Source organism: Tupaia chinensis, unplaced genomic scaffold (assembly GCF_000334495.1).
Source record: "Tupaia chinensis unplaced genomic scaffold, TupChi_1.0 Scaffold147185_1, whole genome shotgun sequence".
Taxonomy (NCBI): Eukaryota; Metazoa; Chordata; class Mammalia; order Scandentia; family Tupaiidae; genus Tupaia; species Tupaia belangeri.
Window position 1 is genome coordinate 127,873 of NW_006207036.1, and position 5,912 is coordinate 133,784.

General features: G+C 41.4%; 1 pseudogene; it reads right to left on the reverse strand.

The window, feature by feature from the left end:
* Positions 1-609: 609 nt before the first annotated feature.
* The window catches only part of LOC102494251 (microtubule-associated proteins 1A/1B light chain 3B pseudogene), a 12,050-nt pseudogene continuing 6,747 nt past the window's right edge, over positions 610-5,912 (reverse strand).

A 5,912-nucleotide genomic window follows, 5' to 3' on the forward strand; every position in this document is an offset into this window, starting at 1 on the left:
CTGCAAGCAGGTGGACTTTCGGTGTACCTCTGTCAGCAATCAGGAGCCTGGGACAGCAGTTTACTATTGGCTGCTTCTACTGCCCCTTCCCTTACTCCTGCTCTTGTGTCAACTGTTAGTGGCAAATGTGTTGGGGGAAGGGATGGTTATACTTTACACCTTATGCTTAAAGATTGTCTTAGGGAGATTTTTCTAGAAGCCACCTATAAAAAGGTAGTTCTGCTCAGAAAGAAGACTCCTATCACTCTGAATGCCTGTTAAGCTCCCACACGAAATGCAAGCTCCTACTGGGGGGGAAAAGAGCATTAAAATAGCTTAAGGTCTATTATACTGGCAGCTTAGAATGCAAAATATTTTATTTTTAAACCTCTAAAGTTTTAAAACAAGATTGTCTAGGTTAAATAATAGAGTTTTCCAAAGCTGAACTTGCTCATTTGGAGCTCAGTTTTTCTGCTTGAAATGCAAAAACAACTTCCAAAAACTTCTAGGTGGGAACACTATTGTTTTGATGATCTGTGACTAGATGAACTTGATCAATCAAGTTGGTAATATCACTTTTTTTCCTTGGTAAGGGTTTTAAAAATTTAGAGCACCTGCCTTTTTCTAGTCTTACACTGACGGTTTCATTCCAAACGTCTCCTGGGAGGCATAGACCATATATAGGAATCCATCTTCATCCTATTCACTTTCATATATTTCAGAGAAGGGCGTGGACACGCTCACGGCGCTGTGTCCATTCACCAGTAGGAAGAAGGCTTGGTTAGCATTGAGTTGTAGGCACCTTCTAATTATCTTGATGAGCTCACTCATGTTGACATGATCAGGTACCAGGAACTTGGTCTTATCCAAGACGGGAAGCTGCTTCTCCCCCTGTACTGCTCTGTTCTCATGGTATTTTGGTGGGATGCTGCTCTCGCTTAAGTCGGACATCTATTCTCTGTTCCGAGGTGCGACGCTGCTTGAAGGTCTTCTCCAATGGCGTGGCCTGGGAGCTGGCCAGTGGCGGTGGGGCAGAGGGTCCCGAGGGCTCTGGGAATGGCAGCAGCTTCCACTCTGGCAACAGGGACTTCCCTTGTGTCTCAGCCCTGCAGCCGGGTCAGGTGACCGGGGTGTCACAGAGAGGTGGGGCTAGGGTCCGCGTCCTTCAGGACAGGCGTCTAGGTTCTATTTTCAATTTTTTTGATGATGTTTTCTTTTTGTAGAGAGAGATTTTTGCTATCAGGTACGTGTGTTCACTGGAGAGACAGAGAGATAGAAAGTGAGAAATGACCTCCCAGAGGGGATGGGCACGCCACAGTCCCTTCTCCATTCTCCTCTCCGGATTTTGGGCACATATGCACTTGAGCCTGGTGTGAGTTTTAAGTCACTGGGTCTGGGACTTGAACCATGGTCGACTACGTAGGAGTCCAGTGACAACTATTGTACCATCTGCTGGTCCCTTGCTGATGTTTTCTTCCTTCCTTCCTGTCCTTAATTATAATTTCTGATTTACCTATAATCATTGTACATGATTAATTTGCGTGATGAAAATGATGACAAAAGCAAGACCTATGTCTCCAAAAGAATTTTTAGGCATCTTATGATCTATCCCCTGAAAATGATTTGTTTAATATTCATACTTCATTGTAGTTTGAAACTTCAAACCTTTCTCCTTTAAAATGAAGTAATAGCTTCTCTCTCCCGCAGGGAGCTATAATTTTCCTTGTGTTTTTTGGCATGAAAGAGCTGTAGGAAGGTGGGTCAGTGGCTTCTCAGCAGCCTCAGCTCTGTTTGCAGGTAAGAATATTACTATTTTGGCACCTGTTCCAACACAATCACCCTGGGCAATTCTAGTAAACCAAGACCTTTAAAAATTATTATTATTTTAAGTGAGAGAGACCTGTGTGAGGGAGAGAAAAAGAAGAAGAGAGAGAGTTATCTTTGGCAGGGACTCTTCTTGATTCTCTTCTTCCAGGGACCTTGGCAGGGACCTTGATTCTCTTCTTCCAGCCCTTTAGCTCCTTAAGATCCTGAATAACAGAGTGTGTACCTGGTGTATTTTCAGCCTGACTCAGGGATCTGAACTACAGTTGGCCATGTGGCTTCTAGCCTTGCCAGGCACTATATTTATTTCCATTGTATTACAGTGGTTGGGCTGGAACCAGTAACTTTCTAAGTGTGTGTGTGTGTGTGTGTGTGTGTGTGTGTGTGTGTATAACAATCTAAAAAGTAATCCAGTAAAACAAACACACAAAAAACTAGATGTGAGCTCCTGGGAATGTGTGGATACTACACACTTTTGGATGGAAGTACACAGACTATGTAAACAATCAGATAATTTTTCTTGCCACTTTTAAAATGTATTTTATGGACTAGCCCACAGCATGTTGATTGACGCAGTTAGATTCCATATGGCTGACTGCAAGGTTTGAATCTCAAACCTGACAGCTTGAGAGAGACTCTGGACATACAGAGGAATGGAGGAGAAGGAGTTGTGGTGTGGCCAGCCCCTTAGGAGTGATTTCTCACGTTCTGTCTCTCTGTCTCCTACTCTTTCCATTTTCTCTGTCTCTCTCTAGCAAGTGCACTTGCCCTCTGGAAAAAATTTAAAAAATAACATATTTTATAGGCTAATTGATTATTGCAGATACTTTTGCATTTAAATCCAAATAATATACCCTTTAAAATAGCTTTTGTGGGAGCCGACAGGTGGCGTGGTGGTTAAGGGTGCTGGACTCCCACATGGCCAACTGCTAGAAACATCATGCTTCTAGAACACCTTGGATTTATGAACTCTGAATGAATGACTGCAGGGAAAATTGTGAAAATGCCTAACCTCTTGCCTTTCTGCTTGAAAATGACAGAAGGTCATCAGATGGTGTGTGACCTGACAAATGTTTTCTCTACATTCCAAGGTGTTCTGTCCAGCCTTTCATGTTACTCCGTCGTACTCCTCACCCCCTTATAATACTGAAATCACTCTGTTCCTTCCTAATCCTCTAAGAAGCAACTTTCTCTAAAGGTATCTTTCCTTCCTCTTTTGCCCTAATAAATATGGAGGATGAGAGATTCTTGGCAGGTGCATCCCTGCAGCTCCCTCTTGTCTCAGAACTCTGCTTCTCCAATAGTATTTCTGTCTATGCTTCATGGGAATCTCTGTTGGACAGAAGAGTCACAAGAGGGAAATGGTCACGCTGCAATCCATTCTTCTTCATTCTCCTTTCAGGATTATGGGTACACATGCACACGCTCCCAGTGTGAGTTTTAAGCCGCTGTGTCCAGGTCTTGAATTGTAGTTGACCACGTGGGAATCTAGTGCCTCAACCACCATGCCACCAGCTGGTCCCAGTTAGCTCGTTTTTTAAAGAACAAAGAAATGATAAGGTAGCCTAGAAAGAAGAACCACTTGAATCTTAAATATATGGTATAGAGAGGAAGAAAGAATCTGACCAGTGAAATAACTTACCAACATCTGGGTCCTTTAAGTGTATAGTAGATTTTACACTATCAATGACTGTAACCTGAACCTGTCTGTTCTTTCATGTTGGTGTGAAAACTCATGCAAATGAGGAAATAAAAGTGTATTTGTTTCAACATATACTCCTTTTAATCAGGCTATCTTTAGTAATGTTATCTTTAAATTTCTAATGAACCTTGCTTTTTTAATTTGCCACTCATTTATCAGCTAAAAACTGTTTTTTTTTTCTGTTTTTATTTAACTTTATTTATTTATTTATTTATTTTAATTTGACTAGAGAGGGGGAGAGAGAGACAGAGAGAGAGAGAGAGAAAGTGAGAAAGCAAGTCACCAGGTCTGGGACTTGAACCGTGGTCAGCTATGTGGGAGTCCAGTTCCCTTAACCACCATGCCACCTACTGGCCCCTAAAAAATTATGTTTTAAACAATTTTAGGAGTCAGCAGGTGATGTAGTGGTCAAAGATGGGCTTCCACATAGCCAACCCTTGTTTGAGCCTTGGACAGTGGGTGTTCATGCATACCAACAAAGTCCTGAGAGAAGGGACTGTGATATGGCCATCCCATTTGGGTGGTGATTTCTCACTTTCCCTGTCTTTCTCCAGCAAGTGCAAAAGCACTTGCTATATGGCAAAAACACATACACACAAAAAAATTCTAAAGAAAGATATTTAATAAACTACTTGAATCCACCCAGTAGATCAAATAATTTGCCATATGCCTGATGACTAAGTTTTGAAAGTAGGCTTTCTAGAGAGGGGAGTTATTAGGGAAATAGAAAAATAGAAATGGAAAATAATAAATTCTTTTATTTTTACCTTTGACCTCCACTAAGAAAAATGCTAGTTATTACTACATCAGTGCCTGGATATTTTAATATTTTTCTGCAAATTTAATATTACTGATTGTTTATGCACTCACTATTTCCTATAGAGGAAGGAAGGACTAGAACTGTGTGATAATCTGGACAATGGGGTGCTTTAGTGGGCCATAGTATCTTCCTTTCGTGTATCCAGTATTTACCTACTGTTAAGGAAATCGCAGTAAGAGGCACATAACTAGGGCAAAAGATTCACTGCTCAGCACTTCAACCAAGCACACTCAGCATTTCACAATTATTTGTGTATTGTGGCAGCTTTGTAAGGAGACTCTAGAGGCTTTACTGTATGAGGTGAGCTGGACACAGTGAAAAGCCGAGCTTTTCTATTTTACTTGCATTCTGAGGACTACCTACATGATTTAATTTTTTTTTGGAGAGTATTTTTTTTTTTTTTTTTTTTTGCTATAGGGTGCGTACGCTCACCAGAAAGACACACAGAGAGATAGAAAGTGAGAAATCACTCCCCGGGGGCGGGGGGGGGGAACGGAAAGCCCGCAACCACGCCCCTCCATTCTCCTCTTGGGATCTTGGGCATGCACACACATGCGCCCAGCGTGAGTTTAAGCCACTGGATCCGAGACTCGAACCGTGGTCAGCTACATGGGAGTCCAGTGACATAGCCATTACACCAGCTGCTGGTCCCATACCTAAATGATTTTTAATTTGCTCCCAGATCATGATGCTTTTCTTCTTTCTTTCTCTTTTTTTATTCTTTCTTCCTTTCTCTGTCTCTGTCTCTCTCCCTCTCCCTCTCTCCAATTTAGTTATTTCTTCCATGAGTGAGCAAGGGAGAGGGATAGCACGCTTAGCAGGATCTTGCTGGTATGATCCAGTCCTGGATCATAAGCACATACTCAGGGGGGATTCTGGACTTGAACTGAGAACTTTCCTGTGTGAGAATGACTTATAGAATGTTATATTTTACTATTATGCCATTGTCTAGTCCCTATTCCAGTTTTCATAGTGACTCTTTGTCTGTACAACCAACTTAACTTATTTCATTATGATTTGCCAAGGATTAAATGAGGAGAGTGATAACCAAAAATTATGAAAATAGATGTAGAAAGTAGAAACAATTACTTATTTTGAATGGTAGCCTAACCAGGTAGCAAAGATGGCTCTAGAGTAGAGTGAAAGAAATAAAAATAGGGACACACCTGGGTGGAGCAGAACAAACGAACACCTGAAACAGACCAATGAAGGTTGGCAGGTAGCATGGTGGTTGAGGCAGTGGACTCCCACATGGCAGGGCACAGTTCAAATCCTGGATCTGGTGGCTTACTTTCTCACTTTCCCTCTCTCTCTCTCTGGTCAAATTAAATAATAATAAAAATAAAATAAAATAAAATAAATAATTCTCAAAAATAAAGAAACAGACCAATGAGAATGTGTTTCTAGAGCTCATTATGCTTCTAAAATGGAGAGTGTTAAATTCATTGAATATCCTTTATTCTAGGGGCCTTTCAGAAGGGAGCATTCTGATTCTCAAGGAGTGAGCTCTCTTTGGAGTCTGTCTGGGCCTTTTTCAAAGTCAGAAGAGGGATGCTTCAAAAGTCGGTAGAATTACTGTAATTCCCT